The 23,845-nt window shown below is 37.9% G+C and overlaps 1 protein-coding gene across 6 annotated transcripts in view; it reads right to left on the bottom strand.

The window, feature by feature from the left end:
* tln2b (talin 2b) overlaps nucleotides 1-19,396 on the bottom strand; it is a 102,352-nt gene extending 82,956 nt beyond the window's left edge. For 2 of the 6 annotated variants that reach the window (XM_028044138.1, XM_028044153.1), the window contains exon 1: nucleotides 19,212-19,396. The gene's annotated coding sequence lies outside the window, so the exon portion shown is untranslated. Of the gene's footprint in view, nucleotides 1-18,868; nucleotides 19,081-19,211 lie in introns of those variants that run through there. The other 4 variants (XM_028044161.1, XM_028044129.1, XM_028044146.1 and 1 more) reach the window with 4 other exon arrangements.
* Between the last annotated feature and the right edge of the window lie 4,449 nt (nucleotides 19,397-23,845).

Below are 23,845 nucleotides of genomic sequence, written 5' to 3'. Positions count from 1 at the left end.
GGTTCACTGTTAATCTTCACTGCACTTTCATTATTTAACAGTTTTTGCTTGGAGCCAGAACATTCCTTAACAACATGCAGAAATGAATAGTTTAATTGTTCCAAAAAATATCTCAATAAAAAATCTGATTCCGTATGTACACTCTAAAAGTTGGAACCCCCCTCCCAAAAAACCTCAATAAAAACACCACAATTGTATGTGTAATTATTGCACCTATTAATCGGTAAGTGACCAACATCAGCCTTGATTCACTAAACAGCAAGGTACAGTAAATACTCAGTGCAGGCATGTAACAACATTTTTTAAATCTACTAAATGTTTATTGACATTTTTTTGACCATGGCTAAAATTTGTTACAGCAATTCTTTTATTCAAACAGATTAGTGTGGATGTGTTATGGTTCTGAGAAAATAAAAAAAACTGAGTTGGACAAAATCACAAATCTCAAAGGACAGCCGGAAACAGTATCAGGCATTGACAGCCTCCGTGCATCCATGGTTACACTGATGTACATTTTTGAAGAAAATTGGGTAAACAACATCTCTTGGGATCATATTTTAATGAACAGATGCAGACGGTGATGAAACTGTTGCAAGACGCCTGTGGAGTATGAAGTAGGCATGTGCTTGTTAACGGTGTTATGCTATACAGGTTTTCAAAAAAAATGTCATCATGCCTATTTGTAAGGCTTAATAACCTTTTGATGAGATGCAAATAGAAATCCTGAAGTGTCTGGAGCTTTTTGTCTGCTGCATGTAGCATTGGGTAGCAAATCAGAGCCCTCCTCCAGGTGTTGCTTTACATTGTAGGTCAGCTAGTTGAAAAACAGCCCCTGGGACTCTCATCTACCGAAAAATAAAAACACTGCATTTTATTTGAACATATTTTTAATGGCAAAACTGAAGCTAAAGAGGCACCAACCTGTTTTTTTTAAAGTTAAGTTGTTTTAAAACTATGGGTACATGCAATGAGTAGCTTGTCTGTAATCATTTTAAAATTTAGCAGGTGGTTATTCAATATGTTTGCTTAAGATTATGTAAAATGAAAATTAAAACAAATGTTACTGATAACAATATAAAATAATTATTTAATATGTTTGCAAAAGTAGGAATCATTGTTGCTTTTCTGCTTTAAATTAAAACAGTTGAGATTGCTTTTGATTTTTGTTCAATGCTGTTAAACTGTGATATTTCCCCATAAGGTTTATCGATTTTGATTTTCTTTTTTTGCTGTTCAAAGCTGGAGAGCATCTACAATACAATTCAAAATGTTTGTTTCCATATAAAAAAAGAATCAATCTAAAAACAGAAATCTGAATGTTGTAAATGTGTTTTGAATATCTTCGCCTAAGTGTTGTGCTACTGTGTTGCCAAAGTGCCAGTGAGAACACCAAACAGTCTCCACACAAGACATGCTTCTATCAAAAAAGCACTAAGAACTAGCATCAAAATATAGGCATCCTCTGAATTACTCTCACTGAGTTTCAAACCACTGAGCCACTTTCTTTCTTGGGGTATAATCTTAAAGATTAACACAGTTGTACGAAGTTTAAAAAAAGACCAAAGAGATGACGCTTACCTTACCTCGGAAGGATTTTTCATGACAATTGTCTTAAGCATCCAAAATTGGTATATCCAAAACAACATGTGTATTAATGCGCAAGGTGAAAAACACAGTTATGACTCAGCTACCATATAAGCACCAACCGATATTACAAGGATATGTCAATGGAGTGGTGATAGTGTTTTTATCTTAAGATAGTGAGATACAATTTTTATTGAGGGAAAAAAAACAGCAAATCTATTTAATATTTACGTTCCAGATTATTGTACCATCAGATGCTCCTTCCAGCCAATGCTGATGTTAAAGCGCTTTGTTTTATGTTGTAGATGACCATATGTGACTTCGACACAACATTCAGAGGTCATTAGGTTAAGCGCCTTGTTGATGGATTTCTGCTATTGCCACTGTTGCTATGGTGAAAAAAAGATGACTGACATCAATGGTGCAGTTGCCCACTGCTAAGAAATTAAGATCGGTACACCTCCCCCTCCCCATTTCTGAAAAACACAGCTTCCTAACGATTAGTTGCATGCTCCCATGAGGCTGAGAAGCTACAGAGTAGAATGTGTAATTCAATTACTCCTGTGGTTCAGGACCAAAGGAAAGGGGGAAGGCACATCCTTTTTACTGAGAGACCTAGAATATCCAAGTGTGGCGTATACACAAAACGATATTAGGCATGCACCATACAGTTGGTCTGATTTGGACACTTTTACCCGTTTCAAGAAGGCTGGAAAGAAACAAACCTTATCTTCTCTTTCACACTGCAAAACAAAGTTGCACCTAAAACACTCTTGAAAAGCCTTATCTTCACACAGCGGCTGAGGCTAACACAGAACAGAATGAGCCACCTTACATGGCAAGCCAGCAGCATTCGAGGCAGTGCCTCTGAGCTTGTGCCATGAGTTGAGGATGCTGTTTCCCACTGAACTTGCATACAGATTGCCCTTTCACAGCACAGCCTCCTTCACTGTCTCTTTGTCCCTCCTCCCAGCAGGGGGATTTATAAAGCTTCACTGTGCCACGCTCCACGAGATTCCTGTAATTTATGACAGGCTTTTTCCCTGAGAGAGAGAAATCAAATCAAACTGTAAATATAGTCCATGTTTCCCAGTATGAGCTCCTCACATGGACTATACATCACAGATAAACGGCAGAAACCCTGACACTCATTAAATAACAGCATCAATAATCCTACATGTGGCAGCAGTACATTTGATTTTGGATTATGAAAAGGGTAGAAAGGATGGTTAATGATTGAGAAACACCAGAAGCTAGCTGAAGGAAATGAAGAATTACCAGATGCATAAAGCGGCAAATCAGCCAACTGATACTGGTTTTAATGGGAGGACAGCCAGTTTGCGTCCACTAATGCAAGTCAGACCTTTGACCTCAGGCTTGCACACACACCTGGCTGTGTTACACGATACCCTCGCAGCCAGACTGGAGGGAGAATGCATTATCTCATGGGTATAGCCACACAGGTCTAGCATGTTCACTGAGCATAGGCAACTAGCCTCCATTAAGCTACTGGTCCATCAATCTGTGTGTCTGAGGAAAATGAAGACTCAACAGAGAAATATGGAAACAGCTGCCATGTAGTGGACTTAACAGATGGTGGAGATGGCATGAAATCAACACAGGATCATTTTTAAACCTCTACACTGCATCTCAATTTAGCCTGAAAAAGGATACATGTCTGGAACACTTATCTAATATTTGATCTCGGAGAAAAATGCACTTCACAGATCTTTCCCATGTGCACCCTCTTGTTGTTTGATTTTTGCATCACATATTCTCTCACAAACAGTTGGTACAGCGCACTGAGCCCCCTGAATGTGTTTTGTTCATCACTATGAGGAAAATGGTTTCATGTGTTCCTTGATGAAAGTGAACGCCGCCTGTTTTACAAAAGGCTTTTGAGTTTGGAATTATCCAATTATGCTAATTCAGTTGATGCAGTTTGCTGTAAGTGCTGAGCAATGCGTGCATAAGGAAGAAGGTTTACATGGAAGTCTTGCAGAGAGGTGCTGTGCTTCTCGAACTAAAGCATATGAGACATTGGGCATACTGGAAGGCTTTCTGTATAATGCATTTACATAGTACATAGAAAATGAGTGAGTTGTAGAAAAGGGTATTTGAAATATACATAAACATAAAACTACAAACTAAGGAAGCTTAGCTTGCAAGTCTTCTTTAAATGCAATGAGATCTACTTGCCAGTGAAATGTCCTCGAAATTAGCATCATATGCATCACTGTAGAAAGCTGCAGTGACAGAAATATGACATTTTTGCCAATTTTCACTGGCAAACTTGAGGCTTCATTCATGACGATGTTAAAATTCATACTTGATGGATGATTCCGATTTCAATGCAGTCGGTGATGTGCTTTAAAATAGAAATGCCAGAGTGCCAAACGTAGCTATTTTCTTCAGGGAATCCAATAGTTTCGATTTATGGAAAAAAAAATCTTTCAGGCTTATTTCTCAGTGGAAGCAAAACTCTCCAGATAAAATGTATTTAGACTAGTCACAAGTGGATCTTTGTTTTGTCTGTGTTTACAGAGGTATATCTCAAATAATTTTGATAGTGCAGAAATGTGGGATGTTAAGGAAGCCCAGGTTGCTTTGATAGGACCCTTTCAGGGGTGTCAAACTCCAGTCCTCAAGGGCCGCTGTCCTGCAGTTTTTAGATGTGCCACAGGTACAAAACACTGGAATGAAATGGCTTAATTACCTCCTCCTTGTGTAGATAAGTTCTCCTGAGCCCTGCTAATGACCTAATTATTCTATTCAGGTGTGGTGCAGCAGAGACATATCTAAAAGTTGCGGGACACTGGCCCTTGAGGACTGGGGTTTGACACCTGTGCTTTAAGTCATCTGCAGTTTGGGTCTGGTGTCTCTCATCTTACAGATTCTCTGTAGAGCTCAGGTCAGGTCAGTTTGCTGGCCAATCCAGGATAATAACATCAAGGTCACTAACTCAGCTTTGCTACCTATGGGAGTGCAGAGAGGTCTCAATTCAACAATGGAAGGATGGAAGGTTTTACAAGCATATCAGTAAGTTTAAGAGTACAAAAACCTACAGAGCGTTATCCATTTTCCATGGCACAGTGAAGACATGTATCATGAGACAAAAGTGACATCTCAATAAAAACAACAACAAAAACACTGATCACCACAAAAACTGGTGATCAAGTACTGATATGTTCTATGTTCTACATAAGACAACAATCTCCAGTATTCTAAATATGTTTGGACAAAGAAGTAGCAATTCATGACTGGAAGCCTTTCCTTCAAAGAAAACACACGTCTCAAATCAGGTCAAATCAGGCATCTGTTTAGGTCTGTTTAGAAACCAAACTTGAACTCTGAAAGGTAAGTTTGACACAAAAACAACAGAATTAGCCAATCTTCCATAGAACTGCTTAAATCTGTGACTCCACCCTCTACCCCCCCAAATCATTACATGCATCAAAATTCATTTAAATTCATTAAACATGCTTAAGGTAAAGGCTACATCATATGTTTTTGTTTGTTTTCATGTTTTGAATGATAAATTATTTCAGCTTTGAGTAAATAAAATAGTTGTTTCTGAAAAAACACTTGTTCAATCAAATTTCTTAATACATTAAACACCAGGGTAACATATGTAGAGATGAGCATAGGTGAAATAAAATGCGTAGTCATTTGACATTTGCAAGTTAATAGGTTCTGCTTTAGGGAGTTATTAGTGTCATAGTAATAGCTGATACTATAAATCAGTTACAGAAAATTAAACCAAATGTCAGTCATTTTAGATCAAACCGATTAAGGTGTTTCTTCTATATTAATACACTGTCTGCTCTTGAGAAAGTCAACATTTATATTCAGCTTCCATTCAGTGCTGGGCTCAGCAGTACACAGAAAAACAAGGTTACAGAATGTAACATCAGGACATTGTACGATGGATGCACACTTTGAATTTAAATAATCTCATTTGCTGCAGGTGCTTGACAAGAGGTCAAAAAATATTATCCATCTACTGACAAATCAGCCAATATTTGCCAGTCCTTTTGAAATATTACAATCAGTCTTAAGAATTCACACTACCAATTTGTGAAAAGGGATATCTTTGGTCAGGGCAATATTGCTGCAGGTGTCATGATGACAAACGTGATCCAGTCAGTCACAAAACTACAGGTAGATTACCGTACTAAGGAAAGTTGTTACTAGTCTGTGTACTAACTTATGAAAAAAAATAACCACCAGTTCATTCAAACATTCAAACCTTGTAATCTAATTTTTCACAACCATTTAGGGCTTGTCTGATTAACATGTATAATTATTAATATGAGAAAAACCTCTAAAAACCTTAGTTTTATAATAAAGCCTTTGGCTTGTTAGCTGTAGTGAAGGTACCAACAATTAATTGTTTAAGAGGCTAAACAGGCAAATTAATGCAGGAATACTCATTTACAGAAAAAGGAGCACATTTCAACTCAGTGCTTACCTTCTTTAAATGACAATGTGTCACTTTTAAAGAAATAAACAAAACAATATTCAGTGGCTATTAAAAGGTATTAAAAGTAACAGGAAAACCAGTAAAACTGGGACAAAGCTGGATGAGGACCCATGTTTGCCAACCATGTACATCGAGGACAATGGTGTCAAGAACAATTTCCAAAAACTCACTATCATACTACACTGGCCATTGCCTTCCTATGCTATTGTTTCACAGCTCAGTTTGGGCTTTCTCCCATTCACTTGGATTCCTCCGGTAGAATTTCTACTGGATCAATCAGCGTGGCGTGCTATCTACATGCTGAAAAGTTGCTTACAAGGCATGCCAGAAAAAAAAAATTCTGCCTTATCATCACAAACATAAACATGAGGGATTTGTTAATTTGCTATTAATGTCATTGGACCAGATTCCAGTTAAAAACTCAAAGAAACGTTTTTTGACAACAAATATTCCAGGTGGATTCATTGTTAGATAATCATTTGAATATCTGGAAAAACACCAAATGACCAACATGGAATGCGGTGGGAGATCTGTGACAAAACACTCTGAGAACCATGTTCAGTGGTAATTTACCTGGATATATCACTTGGAGGCGCATTTTGCTTCAGGATTATCAGAGTAAGCAGGGTAGACATATGCAGGGTAAAAATGTATCAAGACAGAGCAGAAGAAAAAAAAAATCTTCATGGAAGTAAATGCTACAACTATATATTTTTTGTGAATAAATTTATGGGTAAAAGCCTGATCCTTTCAGTATACACACTTTAACTGAGTACCACTGCTTTCTGCTCATTAAAAGTGTAAACATTCAAGTAGAATGACAAGTAGAAAACGATAAAGGAACAAAAAAGTGATGGCATAATTTGAGATGACTTGATGTGAAACATAAAGCAACCATGCTAGCTCTAAACATTTTAATTTGAATTTTATCATGCAAGCTAGTTTTATAAAAGAATCAACTTTTCCATTGTGAACTAACACATTTTAAACAGTGCTGAGAAAATCTTGACCCATGCGTTTTTAAGCCAAATGTCTGATTTGTTTTCCAGTCGTTAAAATAAATGAGATCCTAGTTTCTGGACTTAATCTTATCCTACCATTATAAAACCAACAACAGCTTACTGTTTGAATTGTAAAGATGGAGAATTTTATAATGTCATGTAAGCTTGTAATTGAAAGTTCCTGGACAAAATGTAAAGCTTTTATTGCAATTTGTGCAGTATTCTAACTCTTGTCATTCTTAAGTTTGCTTGACCTCAGTGCCTTTCTTTGAATTCTCTCTTAGCTACATATCCTCCACCCTTCTAAAAGTGTAGATTTTCCACTGGAAGCAAGTTAAAAATCTTTTGATTGTTTCTTAATGCTCACTTCTGAAGTCATTGTTTCTGTCAAATGAGCTTAATCCCTTAGCTGTCATGAGGACACTGTTGACCTCCAGAACACCAGTGACTGACATGTATTGTATGTAATTTGGGGGTAAGAACAAGGGGTTTTAAATTAGTTTTGCAATACTAAAGTAATTATACAATAAAGTTACAAATATCTTGAAAAGAAGCTCATTCATCATGCCTCCTTTCTACTCCAGATGCATTTCATGAATTTAGACATCCTTCAAGTTGTTTTGCTGAGATTCCTTTCTAGGTCACAGGAACATCATGAGACACAGTGGCACAAAGGAGAAAAAGACACTGCTTTCTGTTTTCCTAGTTTGTATTTATACTGAGTTCACTCACCTTTATGTTACATTAACACAGCTGTGCCAACACAAATACACAGGGTTATTAACTTGAAAAACGTTCCCTCTCGTATACAAAAAGAAATAAGAACCAAATTGCCACTTGCTATAAAAAGCCGACACAATGTCTTGTAAAAGTTTTCACGCTCGTTTTCATATTTTTCCAGCTTACAACAGAGGTGGGAAGAAACAAAGTACAAGCACGTCATTACTGTAGATAAGTAGCTTTTTCTGTACTTTATTTTGGGCATTTTCTTTCTTGACCACTTTATACTTTTACTCCCTATATTTGAACAAAAGTATTATATACAGTACTTCTACTCATTTCCTACCTAAGACTGTCTTATTACTTTTTCACATACTGCTAACAACATGAACAAGTCATAAAACAGAAGGGAAATTAATCGCTCTGATAGAAGGTGTCCAGAGGTAAAAATGGTTTGTGACACAGAGAAAAACATTAAAACATGGATGAAGACAGTATGTAGGGAAACGGAGACTCAGAGACGCTAGATATTTATTCACACTCACTAAAGTAAAATCCAGTGCACCCAATTACCTTCAGAAGCCACTTAATTAAAAAAATTAAGCCTTCCCTGTGTTTGATTTAGTATAAATAATGACCACTACAAATGCCTAAGAAGTTTGAGAATCTGGCCTTTCTAAGAAGGCCATAGAAACTCATGTTCTTTGTTTGCCAGAAATAAATATGCAAAGGAAGATGAGAGATGAGACCAAAAGTGAACTTTGTGGCCTGTATGCAAAGCACAGCGTGGTGGAAAACTAGAACTGCACATCGGCCCGAATACATCATCTACCACAGTGAAATATGGACATGGCAGCCTCATGCTGTTGGGTTGCTTTTGATTGAGCGGCATACATCCAGGGCTATGCTACAGTACAAACTTAGATCAAAACTTATTCATATGTTAGAATGGCCAAAGCCTAAGTCAACTGAATAACTATGGCAGGACTTTAAAGTTGCTGTTGGCAGCCAATTTCCATCCAATCTGACTGAGCTTGTGCTTATGTAAATAAGAATGGTCAAAAAATTCAGTTTTCAGATGTGGAAAGCTTCTAAACAATTCCCAAAGTCTTGCAGATGTGCAGTAATCACAGTAAAAGGTTGATGTAAATTGTGTTGATTCAGATAGTTCTTTGTAGTGTTTTGAAAAAACAATCTACTCTTTAGAGGAAAAATCCAAATAAAGCATATGTGGTTGTAACATGACTAAATGGGAAAAGATAAGGGGTATGAATGCTTTTGCAAGACACTGCTGGCGTGTAGTTTAGATAGGAGTAATAACTCACTATAGAATCTGCTTTACTGAAGATGTCGAGCAGCTCCAAATGACGCGTTTGACTCACTCAATTAAACCACCTCTAGTAATTACAGCAAATGTCAAAGGTTTTGTCCTTGGTGAGCACTGGATTATGAAAGATCCATCAACATGACGGCACTAAACTGTGGAGGGACAACAACGGTGGATTAAATGGAACTTGATGGATTTTCTGTTTAAAGTATGTTAACTAATCAATTAGTCAAACACTTTTAAGAGTGGAGGTCTGAAATATTAGCCCTTTGTCTAAGAGAGGCATACAGCTTACAGCACAGTAAGCTTTATATTTGAGGCACAAGCATTTTTTTTTTTTGTAGAATTTCCCTTTTCACCAGGATTTTTTCCTGAGTCAACTTTATCTTTAAAAGCAGAGCAAAGGATGTAATTCTAGCTATTGGCTTTCAATGAAGGTAACCAGAGAATCTCTGTCCTTACACAAGGTCAGTGCTGTGCTGATGAGCTGCATATACAGGGATAAAGTGCCGCAATCACTCCTATTTTACAGCCTCCAGCTGCTAAATGCACTTCCAGTGGGCTAATATGAAATAATTTTGATGAGAGTGTGACACATAAGCCTTCTGTTATATGAGAAAAGCTGAGGTGTCGACCCCCTCACTACGAAGCCCAGAACACTGAGGAAAACTGGAGGGAGAGGGCGAGGGAGAGCAACTTAGAGACAGAGAGAGTTCTGCTTGGTCAGCAGTCCTCATGGCCCACAGAGGATCAGAGCAGTAATTCTAGTGCTTCTCATCAGACAGGGGAGTCCTTTCCCCCTAGGCCATCACAAAAACAGTCTTATAGCTGCTGTACACACAATGGACTTGACAGCTCACAATTAACCTCGGTGTGAAAACACTGCCTTTTCAATGAAAAAAAAAAAAAACAGCAGCAGTTACGTTTTAAGTATTTATGATATCCGTTTTTTCATCTCATCCACCTTCACTTTTGTCTTCCCACCTGAGTGTCTTTGAGGGGCAAAATATTTTAAGTGCCTGCTTAATCTGAAGGGTGGGAATTTCTTGAACTCATGATGCATCCTAAAACAGACAAGCTGCACCACTGCAAGGGGTTAAAATAATTCTGAATCTTGAACAAAGCTATGGCGTGCTGTTACTAATTTGTGAATTTCTTTCTTCTTAGGAATGAATAGGAACATGGCGACCTACCAGACTGTACCCTACCTTTTGCCCAATGACAGCTGGCTATAGACACCATTCCATGGCAACCCAGCAAGGATAAGCAGGTATGGAAAACAGATGGCTGGATGGGATGAATATAAATCTGTCAAAAAAGACTGGGAATGATTGTATTGAATGAGAGCAATTAAAATGAAAATTATCTCTTTAATTAAAAACACTTAAACACAATTTAATGCTTTAATGCTTACCTGATTAAAAAAGCCACATGTTATATTAGAAGGATGTTTTCAAATGGCAAAAAAGTGATGATGAAGGCTAAAAAATCTTAAATAATCAAATATTTGAGGCCTCATCATGTCATATCTAACATCTTTAAACAGTCCACCACCTAAGTTTGTGGTTGCACACATTTCCTGACGTCAACGCCTGTATATACTGGTCATTCAAAGTTCCAGTAGAACCTGATCACCTGTGAGACTTTTATTTGTATGCATATCTTGTAATATTCGAATTTTGTAATACTGTTTACATTACAACACAATATTTTCATAATATGGTGCAACACAAACAAATACTTATGGTCTTATGGCCCAAACCTTTGACTTTCCCTCAGGAATCAGTTGAACAGTATCGTCCCTCCAGAAGGTCAAGGAAATTCACATATTAGGAGACACTCAAAGGAGCTACTCTGCACTAATCTCAGCACCTAAACAATCACCCATCATTGGTCGTAATAGTGATCCTCACAAATGTATTCCAGAACACAAAAATAAGAATTTTACATCAATGTTCATTTTGTTAATGGTGTCATCTGACCTATCATTTACCTTTCGTAAATGGGAGAAGGACTTAGAATTAATGCAATATGCATATTTTGCCAATTAGAATAGAATAGAATTACTTTATTCATCCCAGCAGGGAAATTATTTTAGAGGGAGTCTTACAGTCCTATGTGTATATATATATATATATATATATATATATATATATATATATATACATATATATGGACTGGAAACCCCGAGATCAAAGTGGGAAACACCCCCAAAGGTGGCGGAGAACGCCAGAGCTAAGATCCTGTGGGACTTCCAGATCCAGACAGACAAAATGGTAATGGCGAACCAACCAGACATTGTCGTAGTGGATAAACAACAGAGGAAAGCCGTTGTGGTAGATGTAGCAATACCAAGCGACTGCAACATCAGGAAAAAGGAGCATGAGAAACTAGAGAAATACCAGGGCCTCAGGGAGGAACTGGAGAGGGCCTGGAGGGTGAAGACCACAGTGGTGCCTGTGGTCATCGGGGCCTTCGGGGCAGTCACCCCCAAACTGGACCAATGGCTACAACAGATCCCAGGAACAACATCAGACATCTCAGTCCAGAAATGTGCAGTCCTTGGCACAGCCAAGATACTGCGCAGGACCCTCAAGCTCCCAGGCCTCTGGTAGAGGACCCGAGCTCAGAGGATAAGAACCACCCGCGGTGGGTGAGAAGGGAATTTTTATATATATATATATATATATAAACAGTACAGACCAAAGGTTTGGACACACCTTTTAATTCAATGAGTTTCCTTTATTTTCATGACTATTGACATTGTACAGTAGATTCACACTGAAGGCATCAAACTATGAATAACACATGTGGAAATATGCACTAAACAAAAAAGTGTAAAACAACTGAAAATACCCCTTATATTCTAGTTTCTTCAAAGTAGCAACCTTTTACTATGATTACTGCTTTGCACACACTCTGCATTTTCTTGATGAGCTTCAAGAGGTAGTCACCTGAAATGGTTTTCACTTCATAGGTGTGCCCTGTCAGGTTAATAAGTGGGATTTCTTGCCTTATAAATAATCATGAAAATAAAGAAAACCCATTGAATTAGAAAGGTGTGTCCAAACTTTTGGTCTGTACTGTATATGTATATGTATATACTGTACTGTATATATATATATAAAAAAAAATCCCTTCTCACCCACCGCGGGTGGTTCTTATCCTCTGAGCTCGGGTCCTCTACCAGAGGCCTGGGAGCTTGAGGGTCCTGCGCAGTATCTTGGCTGTGCCAAGGACTGCACATTTCTGGACTGAGATGTCTGATGTTGTTCCTGGGATCTGTTGTAGCCATTGGTCCAGTTTGGGGGTGACTGCCCCGAGGGCCCCGATGACCACAGGCACCACTGTGGTCTTCACCTTCCAGGCCCTCTCCAGTTCCTCCCTGAGGCCCTGGTATTTCTCTAGTTTCTCGTGCTCCTTTTTCCTGATGTTGCAGTCGCTTGGTATTGCTACATCTACCACAACGGCTTTCCTCTGTTGTTTATCCACTACGACAATGTCTGGTTGGTTCGCCATTACCATTTCCATTATTGTATATATATATATATATATATATATATATATATATATATATATATATATATATGCCACAGATACATCTTATATATTTTCAATCATTTTTGAAGCTGTATTAACCTCCAGTTTCTCCAATATCTGCTTCACCCTCACCATATTTTAGATATGGTTGTGAATCATCATAAAGGGGTACCAAGTGATTAATGTCCACACTGTATAGTGTTGCAGCACCCTTACCAGACTGCCTATGATTTATCTTTCATGCAGATTGTTGATGCTGTATAATGGGAATTTCTGCCCCACTGTCAGTGACCTCTCTCTCCTGTGGCATTCCTTCGAGAACCCTGTCAGAAAAATACACGCTCAGCATGGTTGGGAGTAAAAGAAAAACCATCAGAGGCTTTGAAAGCATCCATGTTTCCATGTGCTGGCCATGAAAAACTGCAGAGTTTATAAAGGTTTTCAACACATACTTTGGATCATATTCATAGGAGTAATTACAAATGTCACTGTCATAATAACACAAGCATATAAAAGACTTTATGATGTCCTTTTTAAGTCTAACATCAAATACAGTTATGACAATTAAACCATTTCTGGCAGGAGATACCCAGAGCTCCAACAGTGTGCTTACAAAAGAGTGCATAAACGAGCAGGAACATGCAATCATTATACCTCAACAAAAGCAACTCAAGTTGAAAGCTTCTGAAATAGCAGTTTGCATCATGAGAACAGTGGGAAAATATTGACTAGACACAGCAACATAGCAGTCTGTCTTAACTGCAGTACATTGCGAAGGACTTTTTAAATATAATTCATCTGCCAGAGACAAAGGAAACTCAGTTGATCCTTTCCATTTTGCTAAAGGGACCGATACATCACATGTTCCTCAGAAATGTTATCACATGATGTTTACTGATAATCAGTTTGTTTCGAGCAGTAATTCAGCCCAGTGTTTCTCTGTAAAACCAGAGTGAGTGTGTTTCCTCCAGGAAATTTAAAAGTACTCACAGTATATTCACATTCACAGTAAAATCGTCAATACAAATATATGGTAAAAGTAACATGGAAACACAAAATCCTAAACACATTTTTATATAACTAAAAGCAGCCCACCAGTAAACCGCATGAAGGCACCTGGTCCTCAGTGAAGCCTCAGATTTCCGATCTCTGCCACAAATCCAATTTAGAACAGACTTCTGAATGCACAACTGAGGGAAGTCAGTTGTCTACGGCTCCAAGCTGGTATCTCACTCGACCTTTTCATGAGATGTGCCGCAGGGCTGTGCAACTGCCAATGACCCGAGACTGATCATGTCATCATAGCGCTTATTGACCCAATTCTGGTAGCTGCTTACACATCACTAACACTGTGTAGAACATGCTCAATATGCGCCATATTAATTAGTAAGGGTTGGGTTGAGAGTAAGAGCCATTCCACTTTCATAGTTTGCGTTTATTATTGTGATGTACAGCTAAGCTAACTGTAACTGATGCCACATTTTTTTTAAATCAAAATGCAAATAACTGTTGTCAACTGACTTGGTTTTCTCTTTCATCAATAAATTAAATTACAAAATGTATATATTTGTTTATAGTTCTGCAAGTGCAAAATGCTGGAGATGGTCTCAATGTTTTGCTTACCAATATATTAGTAACAATGGCATGCTCCATATGCCATTTAAGATTAGACTAATTTTAAGATCTAAATAGCTAAGAACTCACTGAGAGATGCCTGTTCAGTTGATCAGCTATGTACCTTGTTCTTTTCTTAAGCCAACTAAATATCCTTACAGCATATATTTTACTTATACCACATCATACCATTTCTGTGACAGTGTGACAAAATGTTTGTATCAGGGCTCATCTTCCTCCACCTATCCAAAGCCATAATCCTAGAGAAAACAATGCTCTTTGAATAAATTAGGCATAAATTTAGAATCACATCGTTAATAGAGTGAAGTCCCCTCCTTATGGTCTCACCGACCTATTGAGGCATGGACTCCAATAGACCCCGAAGGTGCCAGCTTTCAATGGACAGCAGATTCTTTGAGTCTAAAGTTGTGAGATGGGACCTCCACAGATAAGTGTTGTCTCTACAACACATCTCACAAATGCTTGATTAGACGTAAAACTGTGAAATCTTAAGGCCAAAGCAATGTCTGTATTGTAGAATGTGTATTTAATATCTTTCTCTCAGAACCAGCGTTAACTTCTTCAAAAATTTGAATTGTAGTAAGCTTGTTGGACAGGACAACACTGGTCATTCTTTGGCCTTACCTGGTTCAGTGAACCTTTCCTCCCCATGACCCTGAAAACTGTTTGTCACAGTGTCTTTTAAGGACCAGTTTTGACAAAAAAAAGACCAGTCCAGACAAGGAACACCCAACAAGAGCCGCAGTTCTGAAGGTGATCTGACCCAGTTATTGCCAGTAGTCATATTATAACACAAACAACTATTACTTGTGTAGTTAGCTGATTCATTCTGACACAATTATGGCCATAACTTCATGCAATCTTGCAAACTACCTGTATGCCAACATTAAATACCTGCTATTTTGTTCTTTTGCAAAAAAAAATGCAAGCACTTGTAAAGGTCTAAGGAAGGCAGTCAGCTTTTACATCTACCCTTTTCTGTATAGACCTTGAACTGGAAGGAAGCCAACCCCTAAAGAGGCTGCGATTACACTGACAGCAGTGAGAGGAAAAAAAAAAAAACATAGATCCATTTCCCTTTAAAAAAAAGGCTGGGTCACAGCGACAGCATAGGGTCTGTTTTAGTTTCCACCTCCTACACACTCATGCATTAAATATTGTTCAACAATCACACTCTCCAGTGACTCTCTGAGCCCCTTCTTCCCACCCTCCAGCTGAACATTTCCTGGGGAATTCCAACCAGGGATGTGTTCTTTATGACACAGCAACTGCAACAGCTGAGGGGGAAAACGTTTTCTAAAGAGGAGCAAAGAAATACAATCAGGGTTTTTCTTTGCTTTTAATACAAGCAAATCAATAACTCAAGAACACATATGAAAATTCTTCACATGTTGCAATACCTTCAGAGCATCTTCACGTGATGCAATTATTTTATTTAGTTTTGTCAGTATATTCAACAATAGATTCAAAGTGTGAAAGAAGGTGTTCGATATTTTTAAAACTAAAAAAAGAATGTAACAAATAGGTTTCTTCAGTAATCCTCAAAATGATGATGTTATACAGTTTAAACAACAATTATCAACAATTATTGATTAATTATCAACAGTGAATAAAATTACTGGATTTAACCTTTCAAAAGCTTAAACAATAGTTTTCAACTTTTCTATTTTTTGCTGACCTATAAACTGACAATCTTAATCATGTGAACAACATCTAGTGATTGAAAGTTGCCTGTGGCAGTTGCACGCTGCTTTTGAGCTTGTGATATTGGTGTTTCTGTGTTCTAATTATATCTGTGTAAAGTATTTTATGAAAGGGTGGACTCATTGTAGATGCCTTTGTTTCAACCAAAGACTCATAATGAAAAATAAGTGTTACATATGACGCCCCAATCACCAAGCTTTCAAGATATTCGCAAAAATACAAATAGTGAGGGTTATTTTAAAATTGTTTTAATGTGTTAAGGACAACCATGCTTACTAGTTTTGAAGGTGTTTCAAAAGATTTTAAGTTTGCCTTTTAAATTCAGATTTAGAAACTAGCATGTCTTGAACTTAAAAACATATATTTTCTACACCAGAATTTACCATATTAACTTTTTCACAGGGCTGCACAGTGGCGCAGTTGGTAGCACTGTTGCCTTGCAGCAAGAAGGTCCTGGGTTCGATTCCCGGCCGGGGTCTTTCTGCATGGAGTTTGCATGTTCTCCCTGTGCATGCGTGGGTTCTCTCCGGGTACTCCGGCTTCCTCCCACAGTCCAAAAAAAAAACATGACTGTTAGGTTAATTGGTCTATCTAAATTCTCCCTAGGGGTGTGTGTTGTGTGTGAATGGTTGTTTGTCCTGTATGTCTCTGTGTTGCCCTGCGACAGACTGGCGACCTGTCCAGGGTGTACCCCGCCTCTCGCCTGGAACGTAGCTGGAGATAGGCACCAGCAACCCTCCCGACCCCATTAGGGACAAGGGTGAACAGAAAATGGATGGATGGATGGAACTTTTTCACAATCCATTCTTGCTTTAAAAGGCGAAACTGAATAGAATAGGCTATCATTAATTTTCCAAAATATATTGTATTGCTCATTTCAATTATCAGTCAGCATTGCGGTTACACCCCTATGTGGAAATAATAACAAAAATCTAACAAAACAAGGTGCTAATACAAACAAGCCAACACACAGTTAGCATATGACAAGTCTAACAACAATGCACAAAGTTTCATCCAGCAATCAAAACAAGCAATCAAACCAGCTTTGTTTTCTGACAAAAAGGTAGATGTGCAGAGCAGACCTTCCTCTAAAACAACATGTAACGGCATGTTCCCTATCAGTTTGTTTGACAGAATTCCCAATTGTTTGCATTCCCGCTAAGAAAAACCATGACTATAAACTGCATCATACATACTGAAAGTAATTTAGCAAAAGTAAAAAAATAAATAAATAAATAAAAACATTGGTGACCCCTGACTCATGGGTAATGCTCACAACAGTCATGAATAAATGTCACTTGTCAACGGGTACTCAAATAGAAAATTCATAGAGCGCTGGTCCTGAACAATCGCTAAGATTAGCATTCACATGGGTACTACCTTTATCAGATATATGGACTGTGTCTGTGTGGACTTCACAGCAGAAACAGTTTGTGTATTAACACATTAAATTAAAATAAGACATGACCAAGCATTGTGAAATGTGAAAAGGGGCGTACAAATATATAGTTCACATACAACAAAGAAACACAAGCTTATCGTCCTAAAAGGAAGCATGTGGATGATTTTATCTGGCACTCCCAGTTGCCTTACTGTGCCACTAAGTCATGCAGTTTAAGGAATTGCACTTCAGGTAGGAGTCCAGCATTAAGCATTAATAGTGTGCAACAAAATCCAGAACACTAGCTGCTGAAACAGATCCATTGCAGCACTGCATCCAGGATCCAAATGCTCAGCTGATACATAGTGAAAAAAAACCTGACCATTGCCTCTTACTCAATTCCGCTCAATTCTCATCTCCCTTCAGTGCTCTGTCTGGGATTTTTCCCACTGAGCTCAATTTCTCCAGTTGAATTTCAACCCAGCCAATCAGTGAATAGAAAGAGGAGTTGTGAACGATGATGTCAGTTTTTGGTGCTGTTTTAAAATAGTTGTCTGCCTATAGTTGTAGTCTTAGCAATGGCAGCAGAAGACGTGAACACAGCCATTCATCATTCATTCCCTGTTGGCCACACTTCCAAATATTGAATTAACAATACCCAATCATTATTGACTGGAGAGATACAGTATATATACAGTACATATACTGTATATAACATTATTATTTTTTTCTTTTTCAGATCACTTCTGAAAACTCAAGAGAAGGAAATGGGTGAAATTCCCAGTAGATCACCAGTTTCTAAAACACTCAAACCAGCCAGTCCAGAATCAAAAGTCACTTAAATCCCCTCTTTTACTCATTCTCATGCTCACTTCAAATGTTGAGTTGCAGCTTCACAATTTTCAATTTATGTATGATTTTCTTTCCTGGCCTCTTCACCCCAGAGTAAAAGAAGATAACATTTACTCTCCTGTACCTGTTTGAATTCTCCACACATCAAAGCACTAAAACACATCCTCATGCCACATGGGCTTTTGTGTCAAGAGAGATGGCCAATATTTAGAGGACACACAACCTTCCTACAGTTTGGCATCTTTGGGGAAATCAGCAATCAGCAGAGTGTCCTCTTCAAACATGGAAATGCCATTCCAAAACAGTTACATATCCTTATTGGAATACATTACTAGAATTTAACATTTTTTAACCAGGATAAAATCCTAACATGACGCCCATATTTTTTATTAGTGTACAGTAAACGATCAGGGTCACATCCTGCATGCCCACTAATCTCACACACGTCAATGTCAGCTTTGATGTAGAGCTGAGCCAGATAACATTCAGGTCAAGTCCGAGTTACTGTACAGCACATTTCCATGCAGAGCGGCGCAAGGATGCTGAGGCTGGCCAGTATGTAGCTTTACTTAATCATTTAGTCTAATTGAAAGAGAAATATTTTACAAACAAGTCGCTTAATCAAACATCCATCCCCTTACCTCTCTTATCTGTCAATGTCAAAAGCAGCAAGCACATATTTTGCGAGGAAAAAAAAAATCAGACTTGTCAGGCTTCTCATGACGCGTCAAATGAGACAGATTGACCGATATTAAATGCAAAAGAGGAGCGAGTTGGGAAACATCTCTCTGTTAATGTGAAAAGGTCGTCTGCAAGCTGTTAAAAATGAAATGCTGTCAGCGCTTCTGCTGAACCAACGCCGAGCGGAACGCCTCCCTGTAAGTGAGACCTCTTCGGGAGGAAGAGCACCTTTAAAGACAAACGCCAAGGTTCAAAAATGACGCCGCGAAGCGTTTCAGAGGGAAACAAACGCAAACATCTTACCTGATGACTCTCACTCCTTACAGCATGCGAGCTGGCTTGGACGTAGGCGAGGCGACACACACCACAAGCGGGTCAGCAGCACGGCTTGCCTGCCTGCCTGCCTCCTACACGGCATCAAGCCCCTCCTCGTTTATCGTACAGTGGAGAGAGATGGGGGCTAAAAATAAATAAATAACTAAACTGGATCACATATCTGTGTGACGGAGAAAAGGAAGCGGCGTCACTCTCGTCCACCTTCTCTGACTATTATACATTTTGTTGTAAGGATCAGGATGGCTTTGTGATCGCTGTTGATTCAAATGAGCTGCCGAAGATAAGATTATCCACACAAAATTTCCACGGACGCGTAAATGCACAGACACGATAGTTTGATATAACCAAATACTCTTATTTTGAAAGCGCACTGAATTTGTGCACCTATCAATAGTGTGTGAAGAGTAAAACCAGAGCCTGCCTGATGCTTGATGTGGCCTTGGGCAGACTTTGACTAGGGGGGCCCGATTACAGCCATCTACAACACTATTACTGCAATGCTAATATTTATTTTAATGTACCCATGACGCGTCATTTAAGCTTGAATTTAGCACAACCTCTTTAGTCAACAAATGCCTGCAGTGATGTTGGGGTCACTCATATGTGACCCCTCACACTGCAAAATTAATCAATAAATTCAATCACCTGCCTACATTTGCCAGATGTTGGTTCATGAGGAAGGAATTCTGCAAAGTCTGCGACTCAGTGCAATGACCTGGCATGGTTACTAACACAGTTGGGTTCATTGCTTTGTAGGCTACAAATAAAAACCTTTTTAAAATGGTTGCGTGTTTAAACTAAGCGAATACAACTACTTCAGTAAAGCTGTGTTTTTATGTGGACAATAATGTTAGTGGATGCTAACCATCACTGTGTAGGAAATAGCAAATGTAGAAGAAGCATGTGGTTCCCGGGGACCCATATTCTCCTAAATACTGCCCTGACTGTTGTGTGTGGTTCAGATTCTGACAGACTAATATCAGTCTGGGATCTTTTACAGTGTCCCTTGGGGATATTGTGTGTACTTGTTCCACCTTTAACTGTGAATGATTGTGACCAAACCATCAAACCAATGTTTTTTGCCAACCGCCAACAAAACCTAAGAAGAAGAATCATCATCATCAAAGTCCATATGTTATACCAAGACTACACCCTGTTTCTGTTGTGATTTTGGAGGAGTCTGCTGCAAGCCAGATGTGAGATCAACTGTGGGTTTATAGGTACAGAAGACAAGTTGCGAAGTTGCAGCTGAATGCCTTCCATCACTATATATTTTCTCTGATGATTGCCCAGTAATTACAACTGAAAAAACAACACGTGTCTTTGATTTATGTTTTACTATTAAATTTTAATCCGAATTTCAGACTCACTTACATTTCTAACACATAATTATTAACAATATGTGAATTACAACAGCTTTATTAAGAATTTGGCAATACTGAAAAACAAAGAACATTACAGAAGTGAAAAAATGTAAAACAGCTGACAGGTTGCAAATGATAAAATCAATATGGCTATTACACCGTGATATATATTTGAAAAAGAAACAAAAACTATGTATGAAGATGAAGTAGTTAATGTGTACATTAATTTAGTTAATATTCCTTAGATCAGTGGTCCCCAAACTACGGCCCGCGGGCCAGATGCGGCCCGCCTCCACATTTGGTCCGGCCCCCTGAACAATACCAGAGTATTTTCATATATGTGCATTTTTATTTGATAATTTGGACTTTTGCAATAAAATGTTCCTTAGTAATGAACTTTATTTATTATTAACTATTAGTTAGTAACTATTTTATACATACATATAATTGACCCTAACCCTTTTTTTTATGTGGAGAACCCAGTGTTATTTGATTATTATTTATTTCATAAATAGTGTTATTTCCTGACTTTTGTTTTCTGAAGAATCCAGAAAAGGTTATTTGATTGTGCTTTCTGAAAAACAATACATTTTTATGTTTAGCACTCTTACAATCGTCACACTTTTTCTGTTACAAACTGACCCCGGCCCCCCATCAGAGAAGGGACAAGTTATGTGGCCCTCACAGGAGAAAGTTTGGGGACCCCTGCCTTAGATGGTAAAATATGGAAGTGTATGAATTTGGTTTTAACTTGTGGCAAATTCATTTAAAATTAATTATTGTTAATGGTTTTTGAGAAAACTGGGAGCCCTCCTCCTGGAGTATCTATCATCCTCACATTTTTTGTTACCTGACACCATCATTAGCAAGCAATTCATTCCTTATAGCGACTGGGAAAGTAGAGCCAAGTTTGATATTGTTTATGTTTGTTGTTTGATTTGGGAGCAGCCATCATGAATTGGCTATAATTTACTGAGGTGTGTTTGCAAACACACCTCAATAATTTGCAGTGTGCATAAATGTGACCTAAGCAGCAGCGATGATTAAACATTTACCTTTCAAAGTGTGACTGTTGGTATCAAACTGAAGATTTCCCTATATGTTGACAACTAGCATATTTGTGAAGTTGCTCAAATTTTGAAATGTTAAAAAAAAATAATAATAATAATAAATGTATAGATTTAATGTAATTATTAATCAAATTTTACCTCCCACTCTGTAAGCGCCACATTATTGCTGTTTCCTGGGCACATACTGCCACCTGAAGGAGAACTGACAGCACTTACAACCAGGATGGACCTGTACATACGGGAGGGAAGATGGGATTTGGAAATGGGAGCGTGACATGTTTTAAGTACACATGCTAAACTGTTCATATTCTAATGTCTTATTATGATAGGGAATCTACCTTTGCTTTCTTTTAACTACTTGTACATTTTATTTTAGGCCATATAATCTTCTGATGACAACAGAAAGCAGTAAGGTCTAGTAGGAAATAACATTTATTTCTATATATAAATCATAATAAGAGTAAAAGACAAATAGAATCTCTACAATTTCACTCTACATTTCTAATAATCTCATGGCCCTCTGGTTTCCAAAGAGGCTTTTAAAGTACACTTGAATTGTTGATGAGATGTGGTCAGTTAGGAAAACATTTCTGAGAAGTACCCCATTTAGAATGCCTTCCTAGTACATTGGTGCCCCTGACATCACTGTAACCCTTTACTGGATGGTGACACCTGGTAACCAAGATACTCCACTTGAACTTTGTGCTTTGCAGTGTGGAGCGTTTACCTCTATCTTTTCTATTTATTTACAGAACAAAAAGGCACTTAAATCTGGTCGTGAGCTTCAGCACATGCTTATCTGTGCATGGGTGAGAATAAAAAGTTCTTTGCATAGAGATGGACTTTGTTCAAATAGAAAAAAAACACTGCATAAGTGTGCCAGTATAAATGATAAGCAGTAGTACAATTTTGATGATGTGCAAAATATATTATGTAAGTGTAAAACATTTAGTCCTGTAGGTAAAATGGGATTTGTGCCAATGTCCACACTCTAAAAATGATCATATGGAAGCAGTCATTATCCTGTAAAATTTGTTTTTATGTCTCACCAGAAGAGGGCAGCATTGACATACTTTCCAGTAAGGGCTGGAAATCTAAACAGCAACGTGTAGAAAAAAATACATTTTATCTTTTGTGATTTAGATATCCAATTAAAAACTGAAACATTTGAGTAACAGACATTTCAGCCAAATCTTTCTCTAGTTTTTCATACTGTGATCCGTGTGAGCAAAGCATTTAGTTTAAGAATATTGCCACTTGCAATGAAGATCCTTAAAAGTATAAAATGAAAACAAAAATTTAAGACTAATACATCCAATATACCTAATTCTAATACCTAATGTTTCTGCATTTAAAGGATTACTGACAATATCCCTTCTTTTCAAAATGTTTCCTAATTTAAATTTTACTGTGATTCACAATAGGTTTAGTATGTGAGCTATCGATGTCTGGAAGATTGTTATTTACTCCAGTTACACATCCTTTTACATTTATTTATATTAACAGTCATACTGTGCAGACACAGACTTATCTGTCATCTTTATGCTTTTTCTACTTTCAAGTTGGATGAGGCTGAAATCATAGTGGGATGAATCATGAGAATGTAATAGAAACATATGTTGAATATTCAAAACACATGTGGTGTGTAGGTGATGTAATGACCCAGCCTAACATTTTTTTTAAAGTTAAAATTAATTTACCAAGTATGTGGCAAACAAACATGGCACCGGCTTCATTTCTAATTAAAATAGGGCAAACAAATCTTGTTATACTGCTGACTTACAAACCTGTGGATTGATGGATTAGATTTCTTACTAAATGTTATGTGGTACGTTTTTTTAAAAAACTGTTCCAAACTGTTATCTGAGCAGACTGCTTTGTTAAAGTTCACAAAAACAGGTTGACCGCCCTTTAAAAAGAGGAAAAAGTTACACATGAACTGGAACTCCGTCATTTGTGCAAAACTAATTGTTGCCCTTTTAGGGCCTGTCAAACTGCACAGCACAGTATCTACTACTGGGCAATGAGCTTTGTTGCCATTGGGACATTTCCATGGGAACTAGCGGCAGTAAAAGGAAAGTGGGAGGATCCTGGTTAAGCAGCCAAAGGGGTGTGTGTGAGATTTATTGGTATCCTGCTTCATTTAAACCATCTTCGTGCGTCAAGC

This window comes from Xiphophorus couchianus, chromosome 2 (genome assembly GCF_001444195.1).
Source record: "Xiphophorus couchianus chromosome 2, X_couchianus-1.0, whole genome shotgun sequence".
Taxonomy (NCBI): Eukaryota; Metazoa; Chordata; class Actinopteri; order Cyprinodontiformes; family Poeciliidae; genus Xiphophorus; species Xiphophorus couchianus.
Note: the sequence above shows the minus strand (reverse complement) of the source record. Positions and strands in the feature narration are given on the sequence as shown.